Genomic DNA, 14,959 nt, shown 5'->3' on the forward strand with positions numbered 1-14,959 from the left:
AGAAGTGTCCACAAAATATCTGATTTGCATACAATTTTCACTGAAGTTAAATAAATAGGAAGCGGTAAATAGTGATTCCCAATAAAGAAGAAATGACATTACAGTAGAAGATGCCATTGAGAAAGGAAAAAAATACAGAGAGTCTAGCCAAAGACATCAATTCTGTCTTTGAAAACAGGATTCAACATTCCTCCAGACTTCTGTTGAACATATTTGTGCAAGAAGGTATATACACTTCTAATTTTGTTTTTCGGCCACAATAAACAGAACTAAAATATTTAAAACTCCCACTGATGTAACTATCGTTTCCCATCTCCACATACATCAGCAACATATCTACACTTGGCTTAACAGATCTCAGGAGATCCACTTTCTAACAGAGCTATTCATTCCAACACAGAGTAGTAGTTAGGGGCCTCATTACTGCCCTCAAATGACCAAATCTGGGTCCATACCCCAGAGGGGGCAAACGATAAACGTGTTACCTTGAGAAAGTTACCTCATTTCTTTGTGCCTCAATTTCCTCATCTGGAAAATGGGATAACAGTCCTACCTCACAGGATTTCTGTAAGAATTAAATGAATTAATATATAAATCAGAACCGTGCCTGGTATACAGTTAGCCCTCAAATAATGTTAGTTTTTATGGTATCATCCTGGCTAATGTAGAATTGTACATATAAATGCATCATTCATGCCTTTTTCATCAAATCTTGCCTTTCCATTTAGTAGTAAAGTTAAAAAGCAAATTAAAAACTCACAATGCTCCAGCATTCACTTACTGGTAAACGCCACAAATATTCACGGTTGACTAGTTGCTCAGTGTCTATGGTGTATACAAAACAGTTCTTGGTCTACTGGATATAACTTTGGTACTTTGTAAGCAAAACAAAATAAAACAACCAACCAAAGAAAATCAGCTAATAAAAATTAAGCAACAAAAAATGTAGACTAGAACAGCTGTGGACTCAAAAAATGTCTGTCCTGTGTCAGAGGTGAGTCTACTGGTCACAAAGAAAGAAATGCTGGTTGATATATAACAGATCAGCCATTTTCACATAAAAATTACAAAAAAATGAGAAAATACTTAAAATATTAGAAATGAGAAAATTTTTAAAAGAGAAGGAAAGAAGCCACAAATTTTGAAGTACAGTAAAACCTTGGATTGCGAGTAACTTGCTCTGCACGTGTTCCACAAGATGAGCAAACATTTCTAATAAATTTTAACTTGATAAACAAGCGATGTCTTGCAATACGAGTAGTACGTGACACCCAATGTCACATGATCACAGCTGAGCCAATGGTCCTTGAAATTCGCTTTGATATAAGAGTGCTTTGAATTACAAGCATGCTTCTGGAACGAATTATGCCCGCAAACCAAGGTTTTACTGTAATTGCAAGCAGCATTATTCTGGAAACATAGAAGTCTCTCAAATATCCTTATCAACAGTCCTTAGGTTCTGGAAGGTTTTACCAGGGGTGATGAAGCTGGATGATTTGGACAGTCCCTGAGTACAGCTTTGTTCAGTTGAATTTTACTTCCTTTTTTCCTTAGGTAAGTGCCCGTTTAACGGACAAAGAAACGAATGACAATTCCTAGATGTGCAATAATGCACTTTAGTGTCTACACTGAAAATCCCTTGATAAAGTTAATTGCCATTAGCCCAGGGCATTCAAATGCATAAGCTGATCCATTACTTCACCATGCCAAATTTCTTCCCCAGTTTCCTTTGATTATGTCCATATTCATTCATCTCCAATACCATCACCCTTGGGTCAAAGGCTTAGACCACGCTACTAGATATTCCTGTACTGTAACAGGTACTAACTGTTCTCTCTACATCCATTCTGGCATCGTCCAATCTCTACTGATTAAGTGATATGTCTGGGTTTGCTTCAGAATAATCCCAGGGTGATTTTTGCAGGTTTGATTGTGTACTTCTGCCAAAGCAAGGTTGTATCTCGTAACAGGGTGTTATCTTTCCGCTCAATCAATGGGCCAGGATGTTATTTAAACAGGCACCCTTATCATAAAAATTTCTTAGAAAGCTCATGCTTCACGCTAGATTTGGTTTGCTGATATTTTATTTAAGACGTTTGCAGCTCTGTTCATGAGTAAGATTGACTTCCTCTAATTTGCCTTTCCTTTACTGACTTTTTCAAGTTTGAGTAATGTATCCATTAACTCTGATCACTCGGAATGTTCTAGAATGAGGAATTTTTTGTAGCAGTTAGTTAACCTGCCTCTGTAGTTGCAGGTTAAGAATCTCTGTGAGGCTGCTGTCTTTGCAGGCGTGCTGGGCTTGAAGTTACCATAGGCTGTCTGGCTGACCGTGGTAACAAGAGCCGAATGTGAAGTTGGGGAGAGCAAAGGTGTACTTGAAGCCTTGAGGAAAACCTGGAACAGAGTTTGTCTGTCTCTGGGGTAGACAGCCCTGTCTCCTCAGGGATGTTGGTGCCCTGAGGAGAACCGGTGCCTTTCACCCCAGAACGCACACACAGCTGGCCTGGGACTCCGGAACCCAAGTGGACAACCTGGAGGGAGCTGAACTAGCTGTAGATCTGACATTGCCAGATGGCCAGTGACATGTACAAGGAGGGTGGCACAAACGTGGACTGTAAAAGCGGCAGCTCCTCTCCTCTGCCATCCGATGTTCTACCAAGTTCTCCTCTGCCCAATCCCAACCCAGACCAACACTAGAAAGGGAATCCTGGGAAGCAGTTTTGGCATAACTAAGTTGACGTGGTACAAAGCCACTAGACGTAATGGTTACTAACTCCATGAAAGGAGCTGGGGACTTGTCCTTGGCTTTCTCTGCTGTCATGGTTCACCTACTAGAAATATTTCTACCTATAATGCTTGGTAGACATCCCAGGTTATATCCTCTGCTCTTGGATGTGTTTTGGAGGAAGTTTTTTTTTTTTGTTTAAGTTTATTTTTGAGAGAGAGAGAGAGGGAGAGAAAGAGTGGGGGAGGGAAGATACAGAGAGCATGCAAGTAGGGGAGGGGTAGAGAGACGGAGAGAGAGAATCCCAGCCTATCGGTGTGGAGCCTGATGTGGGGCTCAATCCCACGAAGATCCTGTGAGATCATGACCTGAGTCGCAATTAAAAGTCAGACGCTTAACCGACTGAGCCACCCAGGTGCCCCTGCCTGTAAGTCTTATCCCGCATTAATATGGTGATACACTTGCAGGTAATATTTCTCTTGGGTCTACTCAACTTTTCTGAATCCTTATTTTTTAGACGAGTCATTAAAAAATATATATATATTGCTGGCTATTACCTAAAAAAATCTGAAAATGGTTATCTTTAAACAAGAGAACTCAACTTATTTATTTAAAATTATTATCTAAATTACTGGTCTATTTAGTTACTTATAGTTAGATTTATTTTTCCCATGTTAGTTCTGTACTTTGTCTTTTCCCCACTTTTTCTGTTTCTTTGTTCTCTTTCTTTAGTTATTTTTGTTTGATTAATTTTATAATTCCATTTTCCCCTATTCTCCTCTGAAACTTATACTGTATTTTTTTTTAACTCTGGGCCTATTATTTTATTCCAACTCCAACACTAAAGAAAGCTGCAATAAAATTATAGACCTTATCTTGTCTGCAGAAGTGACATATTTCAAGTACAAGTTTGGAGGGACACATGTCTCATACCCCAAAGCACAAATTCCCTTGTTCCCTGGGGTACCAGCTGTAAACCACATGTACATCCATAGCTACTTACATCTGTAGCACAAAATACATACATTGCTAATCATTATCTGCCAATTATCACTCTACATTACTATATATGACTCATACCTAGAACCTCTCTTTAGAAACAAGACCTCAGATCCAGTGCAGAGAAAAAGTCTTTCCCGAAAACTGGCTAGCTCTTTAATACACCTCAACCTTCTCTTGCTACCCAGTGAAAACAGCCAAACTGAACAGTCACTTCAGTGAAAATGACCCATGCCTCGCTTCAGCCACCACCCTCCTTATAGTTTGTCCTCTGAACCTGGCTTGTCAGGAGTTTCCAGATCACCTTAATTACTCCACAGTTCATTACCTGGAAGCAATAAGGCATATTACAGAATACTATGCAAACATAATAAAACACAGAAAGATCTCAAAGTTGACCTTGGCATAGATTTAATAAGGAGGGCACTTGTGACGAGCACTGAGTGTTGGATGTGAGTGATGAATCACTCAATTCTATACCTGAAACTAATATTACACGGTGTGTTAACTAACTTGGATTTAAATGAAAACTTGAAAAAGGAAAAAAAAAATAATAATGGTTATTTAAACCTTTTATGGACACTTTGAAGACAGTTGATGGGCCAGGATGTAATAGGAGAAAGGAAGAATGATACCGCTAAATCAGGTTTTTCTGAGACAAGATTTTTAAAAGTTGAAAAAAACTCATCTTAAAAAAGAATAATTCTCCAGACCATCTAGCAGGCAGGTGCATTCCATGGGTCCAGGAAGTAAGGAATGGACGCTTTGAAAGATCAAATAGTTTAAACCAGTATGACTGCCCCAGACACAACCACAGAATGCCAGTGTAGGCAACACATGCCAGCGTGTCACTTACGAGGTGAGTCTGGGCCCTGTGTACTGATAGTTAGGCGAAAATGTGAACTCCGTCATTGATGATATGAGGAATGCTACAAAAAAAAAATGCATTTGCAGAAGTAAGTGCTCCTTAAGTAAACAGGATGCCCAGATGTATGCACAGTTAGAAACTGCTGGCTTAATAAAGACAGAACAACACTCAGCTAACGTAACAGAAATAATAAGGTACTTCCTTAAAAATGGTAAAGATTGTCTACAAAACCAAAGAAACAAAAACCTTCAGGAAACATTATACTTAATGGCAAAATGTTGAAAACTTTCCCTCTAAATGGAAAAATTTAAAAACAGACACTAATTATCACCGCTCCGTCAAACGCTGTACTGAAGGTTTTAATCCACAGAATAACTGAGGAAAAAGAAAGAATGGCGTAACAATTAGAAAGGAAGAAACACAACTGGCATTAGTCACAAATAATATGATTTTCTACCTAAAAACCCCCCACAGCACCAACAGACTCCTATTAGAATTAATGAAAGTTTGGCAGGTTCGCTGAGTATAAAATTAATATATCAAAATTAATTGTATTTCTCTACGCCTACAGTATAGAGATGGAAAATGAAAAAATTTAACAAGACACTTTTCACAGTACCATAGAACAATTTAATACCCAGGAATGAATTCAACAAAAATATGTAAGACCTCCTCAGGGGATAATAATAAAACCTTACTGAGAGACATTAAAGAAAACCTGAATGAATGGGGAAATATATCATGTTTAGTCATTGGAAGGGCAAGTACTGCAAAGATATGAATATCCTTGTAATAAATGATTGACAGGTTAAATGAATCACAACAAAAAACCCGACAGGTGTTTTGTGAACCACAGAAGTTGCTTCTAAAATTTGGAATTACAAATTACTGAGGATGGCCAAAGCCACTGAGAAAACAGAACAAAATGGCAGGGGGAGAGGAAGGCTTGTCCAACCAGGTATCAAGGTATTTGAAAGCGGTAGAAACCAACGTAGTGTGGTTTAGATCTGGAGAGATGTACCCAGGAAGAGAGCCCATAAACAGACCTTTGTATGAACAGACACTCTACTTACACAGAAGGGCTGCGGCAGTGACCATGGTTGACAGAACGTGTGACTGACTTCCTACTAACTGGGAGGAATATAATTGGCTATCCACTTGGAAAAAAGGGGCTTACCACTCAAAAGGTCATTTGCAAACGGGTAATTTGAAAGGAAAGCTTTAAGAAGAAAATACAGAAAAATACTTTCGGGGGTGCCTGGATGGCTCGGTTAAGTGTCGGGCTCTTGATTTCGGCTCAGGTCATGATCTCATGGTTCGTGGGATCGAGTATGGATGCCCACGTCAGGCTCTCCACTGACAGTTCGGAGCCTACTTGGATTCTCTCATCCTCTCTCTCTCTGTCCCTCCCCCATGCATGTGTGCATATGGGTGAGGACACTCTCTCAAAAATAAATAAATTTAAAAGAAAAAATATTTTCATTATCTTGAAGTATGGCAGGAATTTTTAAAGTAAATTACATAAAAAGTGTTAACCGAAGTGGCAAATATTTATATATTTGACTATTTTTAAATTTTTTTAATGTTTTCTGTTTATTTTTGAAAGAGAGAGACAGAACATGAGCAGGGGAGGGGCAGAGAGAGAGAGAGAGAGAGAGAGAGAGAGAGAGAGACTAAAGCAGGCTCCAGTCTCTGAGCTGTCAGCACGGAGCCCGACGCGGGGTTTGAACCTACAGACTGAGAGATTATGACATGAGCCGACGTCGGACGCTCAGCCGACTGAGCCACCCAGGCACCCCTAAATTTGAGTATTTTTAAATAAAGAACATCTATTCACCAAAAGAAAAACCATAAAAAGTGGGAAGCTGAGCCACAAAAGATATTTGTAAGTAGTATCTTTAAGTTTTTTTCATTTTTGATTTGTTAGAATATATAAATAACTTCTAAATCCAAGAAAAACAGGGCAGAAGACCCAATAGAATAGATGGCAAAATATTTGGTACACACATCACAATAGTGGAAGCACAGATGGCCAATAAGCATATGAAAATGGCATTATTAGGGAAATGAAAATTAAGCCATACGGTTGCATTAGACCATACATAATCTGCGTGCCCGCTAGATTGGCAAAAATTAAGAATGTGGACAGTACCACATGTTAGCAGTAATGGGAGGGACTGTGAATTCTCAAACACTGTGGGTTTCACTGTAGATAAAATCGCGTTGGAAAACAGTGTAACACCAACTAAAAAGCCAAAGTTATACATGCTGTATGACCTGGCGATTCTCCTCCTAGCGCTGCACAAACTTGAGTGTACTCGATGTTTATCTCCGTATGATTCCTAGTTAAGCCAGATTTGGAATTTACAGCGCTGAAAATGAGTGAACTCCAGATACACATAGATAAATGCTTCTCTTGTGCTGTTCGGTGAAGAAAGTAAATCAGGAACGTATATTTAGAGAATGGTTCGATTTATATACAATTTAAAAGCAGGCTAAACCAAACTGTCTCTACTTGAGGTATATTCAGGGCAGTGAAGCCTTTAAAGAAAGACAAGAAGACGATCACCGTAAAAGTAGTCACCCTCTGTCCACCCACCCCCTGTCAGAATAAAACAGGATGTTCGGAATGGAAAGGGGACACCTGGATGCCTTCTGAGGTTCTACGATGTTCTATTTCTTGATGTAGATGGTGGTTAAACAGGTGTCTACTAAACAATCTTTTACTTTTTTATTATTAAAAAATTTTTTGTGAGAGCGAGAGAAAGAGAGAATCTTAGCATGTTCCATGCTCAGTGTGGAGCCTGATGCGGGGCTCGATCCCACGACTCAGAGATCATGCATGACCTGGGCAGAAATCAAGAGTTCGATGCTCAATTGCCTGGACCACTCAGGTGCCCATCTGCTTTACAGTCATTTATAAATGTCTATAAATGTGTTCTGTTTCTTTTTTTTTTCCTGATGTAGTTTACTTTATGATGACAAAAATACTAATCAACAAAAGGAGGCCAGCCAAAAGGACTGTAAGTAGAGGAGGGGGCTAGCAGCAAACCTAACGGTCCAATAAGAGAAAGGGTCGCACTTGGCTCCCGTCACTCCGAGCAGCAGGACCCGGGGGCCCCCCTGCTCGCCCGCCTGCCTGAATCTGCTGAGCATGAGACCAGTAGGGCTCTTCTCCCATTTGTGCAGAAACGTTAGCCATTCGCCTCTCCGGGACAGAGTGCCCGAGATGACCCATGGGCTTTCTCTTCGAACCGCAAGTGTGCATGCCAGCCAGGGAGAGGAAGGGGACCATGGGACAGAGCACTACCCCAGCGTGGCTGCAGAGGAAAGTCGCTAACCATATGTTTCAGGGGACTTTGGGGGACCCCTGAAGTGACTCATTGAAAGCATGTCTGTCTGCAAGACCACAGGGACTGTTCTAAAATAATTGTCATTATGTGTTCTGTGGTGACTCATGACAGTTCTGAGCAGTTCAGTTGAGTACATTCTCCATGTTCTGGAATAGGGCAGGTGAGGTCACGGGTATGATAGATTCACAAAAGGTAACTCGGGTTCTCTGTGCTGAAAACTCCTCTGGTCAAAAATGATTCACCAACAGGCAAAATAACATGAAAGAATCATAGTGTTTCAGAGCGAAGAGAGGACTCAGATCCCACGGACTTCAGTGATTGACGGATGGTTTCAAAGGTGCCCCTGGGGCCAGCAGACCCACCGCGGAGCGTGCGGGCAAAGCCTGGGGCTCTGCCTTCAGACAGCACAGCGACCACTCTATCGGCTAAATTGAGCTTCTGGAGCATCAGAGAAAAAGTCAGTGGCTTAAAAAAAAAAAAAAAGCCTTCAAAACCCACTGATTTTGTCTAACTTCTTCATTTTGCAGGTACAGAAATCGAAGTTCAGAGAGGGTAGGTGCTGTCCTCAAGGTCATCCAGAACATTACCAGCGAAGCAAGACTGGAACCAGCCAGGATTGTCCGCTCCGCACCAGTGTTCTTTCCATCTGCCCTCGACATCGTGGGCAGACACACTAAACTGGTGAGCATAAAACCAGGAAGGCAAAAACAGATCTAACCACCTCTGGCCCCTACGCCGTAAGGTTTCTGTAAGGACTAAATGAGCTCATGATCGCAAGGGCTCCGGACAGCCCGTGGCGTCGGACGGAGACCGGAGTTGGTGTTTGCTCTCAGATTCTCATAAAACGACACTTTCCTCGTCCTTCCTTCTCTTTCCCCGCTTGGTTACAACGTTCTGTCCCTGCCGACTGCCAGCCTGAAATTTACACAGGTCCACAAACCCATACAAGGAATGAAATGGGCAACCCGTGTTCTCTAGTCTGAGCCCGACAGCTGCTGGGGAGAAAATCTGATATGCGCCACGGACAAGGACTTAACGTAAGAACAATTTTACACATAATCCTTCTCCTCCCCATAGTTCTAGCCACAAGTGGTTTTACCCCCACGAATTGTGTGTTCACGGAAGGGTCAGGCGTCGGCAGCAGCTGCGGGTTTTACGTTGACATTGAAGGGAGAGGCGTGCTGACGTCTGTGTCTGCCATGTTGAACGTACTTGGAGGAGCAGGGCTTAGAGCAGGAAGCACAGAAAGTCAGGAGTCCCAGGTGTGCTGGCCTCAACTCGAGCTTGGTGTGAGCGGGCAGCCTCACATACGCTCGGGCTGGCCAGCTCCGGTGTCCCAGGGGCCGGTCTGTCCTTGTGTGTCTGTCCAGTCTGTGTCTACCCCTGGCTGTAAGGGCCACTGCTCCGTTTCGCCCTTGTGCTTCCTTATCCTGACACCGACATAAACCAATCCCCCTGCCCCCTGCAATCCTTCAGCCGCCCCGGTACAAAGAAGCCAGTTGCGTGAGGGCAAAAGCAAGATTTCAAAAAAAAAAAAAAAAGTTTTATGTGTATCATTCCTACCACGTTGGTAACTAAAACAGACACGACAGAATTTGGGGCCCAGGCCTGAAGGGTGAAGAGCTAACATCCAGAGGTATGGTTTGCAGCACGTACTGATCTAAGTTTTACGTCAGGTCTCCCTTCTCGTGATACCTTCTGATACTTGACAAGAGAAGACAAGAGAGTCATCTCCTCTCAGTTATAGTTCTGACGTATGGCGTTTCGGGTGTTTTCTGTTTGTGACACACGCTTCGCGGTGCCCTAAGGAGCATCCGGTTTAAAATGAACAAAGGATGAACATTTAGTAACATTTGAAGTTTAGCTCAGAAAGTTAAAAATTTTAAGAATAAAAATGCATTCCCTGAAGGTGAAAAATCAAAGCGTAAACAGATAGCATCCCTCACCAGAAGGGAAGCGGTCTGGGTTCATAGGCGATGATGAATAAGATACCTGAAGACAGGTACGCTGTACGAGTCAGTGAAAAAGAGACAAGGGAAAGGGTTTGTTTTGTTCAAGGAGGACAGTTAGTGGCAATCCAGGAGGTAAAGAGGAACCAGGGAAAAGGGACAGTAAGTCTGATTCAGAAGGACAAGGAGTGGAGGGCATTACTATAGATTTCGATTCTGGACAGTATTGATTTTCTGTCTTCATTTTTCCTTGAGAATTAACTCCCAGAGCCTCTCCACGAACATATACGTAGTGTCCATATGGGTCCACACCACTGGGCGAGGCCTGACAAGAACACGCAACAGCCTGTGTGGAAAGTGGTAACAAAATCCATGGACGTGAGTGATTGTGAATCCTCCTGCTTTCTACCTTCCTTTTTTCCTCCTTCATTTGTTCCTTCCTTCCTTCCTTGATTATTTGAGTCCCTGCCACATGCTAGGCACTTTTCTGGGCTCCGAGGATGACACGAATCTGTGTCTCCAAGAGGCTTACAGGCTGGTAACGAACCGACCCGGTGGCAAAGTCAATGTTGAATCTGTTTAGGATATCCCATGGACGGTGAGGGCGGGGGCGTGGTGGGGAGCAGCACAGGGCACTAAGGGATTCTGTGTCTGGCTGGGATTATCTCAAAGACCCTGAAAGAGAGGCTGAAACCAGAAGCAGAGATAGTTCCGGAACAAGGACACTACTTGCTTCATACTATGAACCAAAGAAACAAAATCCCACAGAATGGTCAGGATGAGTGATGTCAGAAGCAACATCAAAATACCAGGGCTTGTGTTTTCACTTTCTTCTAACTAGATCAGGAACCTTGAGTGAGTTCCTCTACGTTTTCAACGGTCTCCTTCTTTGCAAAAGAAGCATTAATGCCATCGACTTTGTAGAGGACAGTTATGAGGATGACAAGGGATAGAATATATGGAAAGACTTGGTGAATTACAAGAAAAATAGACCATATTATCATCAGAAAGTGTAAGACAGGTCACTCAGAGTCAAAGCTGGGAATAGAAAAGGTCAAGAGACGTGCTAACCACCCCTATTAGGTCCGATTACAGGGAATTTGAGAAACAGGAGATTCACTTTTTTTCCATTTCTCATCTTCTCCTCCTTCTCCAACATTAACCACATAATATCTACTAGGAAAGCATCTCAATTTAAGAAAATGTGGTATATGAAACATTTATACTTACAAAATAAATAGTTTCTTTCCAAAGGAACTCCTTTAAGTGACAAGTTTACATGTTGAGACAAAATCCAGTGATTTACTAAGAGCTGTTTTGTACCCAACTTATAAAGTACAACTGTGCCCCTCTCTCTCCCTATGTATACATATACATATACATATACATATACATATACATATACATATATATATATACACACACACATACACACACACACACATAAGTATATATATATTGATTGGTATATATATGTGTGTATATATATATATACACACACACATATACGTGTGTGTGTATATATATGTGTATGTGTGTGTGTGTATATATATGTGTATGTGTGTGTGTGTATATATATATATGTGTATGTATATGTGTATGTGTGTGTGTATATATATACATATATATATCGATCAGTATTTTACCAAGTTTTAAAGCTTCAAAAGCACCTAGGATATGGCTATTAGGAAAAATAGCATGTGTGTTAGAATATTACAATTCTGTATTATAACATGGAACTGATGTCTATCGTCTCATGAAACAGAAGGCCAGTATCGTAGCGGTGTCATTATTCCTTAAACAGCCTACGGCAAACCAGGCTAGACTCAAGACACCTCATGAAAATGTCAGGGTTGTCAAACACTGTTACTCAAAAACGCTGCTCTCCAGTTAGGGAAATCGCGGTTAGACATTCCATTTTGAGAAAGTTCTTTGTCCATTATCATATTCCTGCCAAATTTCAGTAGCAAGGCCTCATTTCTGATTTGAGGTTGAGGTCCACACCGGGCCATGTACACTGTAGGTCCATGCCGGGCCATGTATATTGCAGGACAGCAACTGGTCCCTCAGACCTTGCAACTAACAGCCTTCATATCCCTACGGCTTACATCACTACTTTGTTCCCCGGTTATAACACATACAGTTTAATGGTCTCTTACTCAACAGGCAAGACGAAATCATTATTTGTGATTTATTATTTTCTCAACAGAGGCATAGCCACCTTCAGATAACCTCTGCACTAACCTCATAAAGAAGCAAGTGTTCCAGGAAGCTCGTGGAGGGATATTTTGCAAACCTGTGCACAGGGCCCCAGACAATTTAAAATATAGGGGCGCCTGGGTGGCGCAGTCGGTTAAGCGTCCGACTTCAGCCAGGTCACGATCTCGCGGTCCGTGAGTTCGAGCCCCGTGTTGGGCTCTGGGCTGATGGCTCAGAGCCTGGAGCCTGTTTCCGATTCTGTGTCTCCCTCTCTCTCTGCCCCTTGCCCATTCATGCTCTGTCTCTCTCTGTCCCAAAAATAAATAAACGTTGAAAAAAAAATTTTTAAAATACTGATAGGCTCTGAGCTTTTTCAGTGGGTCTATGAAATAATCCTGCGTCCTTATTTCCAGTTATAATCTGCTTCGTTTTTTTTTTTTTTTATAAAAGGGTTATTTTTCTCCCTTCTGATGAGAAAGAAAAACAAATGCTTTTTATAAGATAATGTCCAGTGAAAACCTATGTTTTGCTAGCTTCCTGGAGAGGCCGGCTGCCAAACAGAAACAGAAAATAAAGGAAAAAAGCCGAATCCCTCCACGAACTGACTCAGCCCTTCCCGGCTAGTGTTGTCATTATTGTTTTCTGTCTTCCCTTTTCAGCTGCCAGGGATTAAGAGGAAAGAAAATAAAAGGGCAAGAAAGTTTGGCAGAGAAAGTTAGTATCTGGTGCTGTGATACTTTGGAGGCTCCTTCCACGGCCCTCACTCCAGAAAAACAAAGAGAAATTTGTGATACGCCATTGTGCTTTGACAGCAATGCCTTTGCGGGAAAGGTGAGGTTTTTCTACAGCAGAGCCGTGAGCAGGTTGGCCCAGGAACATTCCCGTCTGAAGGATTTCTGTCAACAAGAGTTCCTTTGACAGAGGAAGATGGCAGAAGAAATGTCTGCAAGTAATTCATTTTTTTCATATTTATTCATTTTTTAGAGAGAGAGAGTGAGCGAGTGAGTGGAGGAGGGGCGGAAAGAGGCTGGGGCCAGAGGATCCAAAGTGGGTTCTGTGCTGACAGCAGTGAGTCCCATACGGGGCTCAAACTCATGAACTGTGAGGTCATGACCAGAGCCGAAATCAAGACCCGGATGCTTAACAGACTGAGCCACCCAGGCGCCCTTCCGTTAGTTGTTCTTAAATAAACACGTGAATACAGCCAACCACTTAAGCTTCTGAGACCATCTACCTGAAGAGCTAATGCGATGGTGGGCAGAATGCCCAAGCATTACTGTGTGCTTACAGCAACTGTTCAGCAAACACCATTTATTATCATTTCACCATGGGGCGCCCGGGTGACTCAGTTATTAAGCATCTGACTTCGGCTCAGGTCATAACCCACAGTCCATGAGTTCAGGCCCAGCGTCAGGCTCTGTGCCGACAGCTCGGAGCCTGGAGCCTGCTTCGGATTCTGTGTCTCCCCCTCTCTCTGCCCCTCCCCTGTTCATACTGTCTCTCTCTCTCTCTCTCAAAAACAAATAAACATTAAAAAAATTTATAATTTCACTATCTTTTTTTATTGATGCCTCTCTGAGCTACTAAACTGTGGGCAGTTTTGTACCGTTTTTGAAGAACTGTAAAGTAGCGTACAAAGAGCTCACTGTTACAGAGTAACTATAGTCCACAACACTGTGACGAATGGTTTAAGTAATTAAAGTATATCTCATAGAAAATGTACAATAACCCTCTGAAATAAATATCATTCTGTCTGTCTTACTAATGAAGACACTGAGGCTGCAGACTTTAAACAACTTTCCTAAGATCTCACAGCTGGAAGGTGCTAGAACCATGACAGAATAATTTATGTATGGCTAAATCACTGTTATCTGTAATGGGATTTGAAACTCCATTTCCCCCTGATTTAAGGTATTTTCTTTATTCCATTAGTCTTTGCCGAGTTTCTTCAATATCCAAGGCATTGTTTTTCTTATATGCCACTGGCTGTTATTTCAAAGACCAAGTGACTTTTCACTTAATAAAGAAGTATAATTGCCTTCTCCAAAATAACAGCAGTATTTCCCTGCAGTCTTGTTATAATTCAGTATCCAAGTATTTGGCAAGAATCATGTTTGCCTCTTGAGCCTCAGGTTAATTACAAACTTCTTTTCTTTTCCTTCTAGTTAAATCCCTTGTCCTTCAAAACTCTTATTTTTGTTTTAATAATCAAAATATTTTGTTACAATGCTGTAGAACCAGGTTTGTGGTCATTTGTGTGTGCTATTTAAAACGAACCTTGAAATGATTATAAAAATCTCTAATATTGCATCTAATTAATTTTCATAAATCAAAATTCCTTTAAAAAATATTATTACTTCCAACGGGCCCTAAACATCGAGCGCATTTAGACAGATTCCCCTTTCCTCCACATTCCTAGACCATCACGCCAGTTAGGTATACAAGTATTTTTTCAGGACTTAATATTCTCTATACAGGAGATGGTCTCTCCAACCCAAATCACTCTTAGTTTGTTGCTTTCTTTGAGTGACTGTAAGTAGCCATAAAACTTGGCTTCTAGACTAGATTTTACCAGATGAGCAATTTCATCATAATGGCGGAATGGAGAGAACAAAGCTCACATTTTTGTGTAGCGTCCCTTTTCTTCTTGGACAGTCACTATGAAGAAATATTCATTCCTTCCCAGATTCAACAGCTGTGTGATCCTGTGGGTTTGAACTCTGAAGGAACTAGCACTTTTTCCTTTTCCTAATTCCCCATTCTGGATAGAGAGGGAAGTCAGACCCAAAGCTTCCAAATTCAGAAATTCATTTGGTGCTCCACACTGTGCTGAACGTTCTGTATTACTTGCCCTTGATGGATG

At 41.5% G+C, this 14,959-nt stretch overlaps 1 protein-coding gene and 1 long non-coding RNA gene across 3 annotated transcripts in view; one reads left to right on the plus strand and one right to left on the minus strand.

Moving 5' to 3' along the window:
• ASB5 (ankyrin repeat and SOCS box containing 5) overlaps positions 1-14,959 on the minus strand; it is a 56,830-nt gene that overhangs the window by 32,382 nt on the left and 9,489 nt on the right. The window lies entirely within an intron of this gene.
• LOC109498705 overlaps positions 1-14,959 on the plus strand; it is an 85,618-nt gene that overhangs the window by 31,341 nt on the left and 39,318 nt on the right. Inside the window, exons 9-10 of the long non-coding RNA XR_006596242.1 lie at positions 8,476-8,985; positions 12,756-13,045. This is a non-coding gene — a long non-coding RNA (uncharacterized LOC109498705). The remainder of the gene's footprint in view (positions 1-8,475; positions 8,986-12,755; positions 13,046-14,959) is intronic.

This window comes from Felis catus, chromosome B1 (genome assembly GCF_018350175.1).
Source record: "Felis catus isolate Fca126 chromosome B1, F.catus_Fca126_mat1.0, whole genome shotgun sequence".
Lineage (NCBI taxonomy): Eukaryota > Metazoa > Chordata > Mammalia > Carnivora > Felidae > Felis > Felis catus.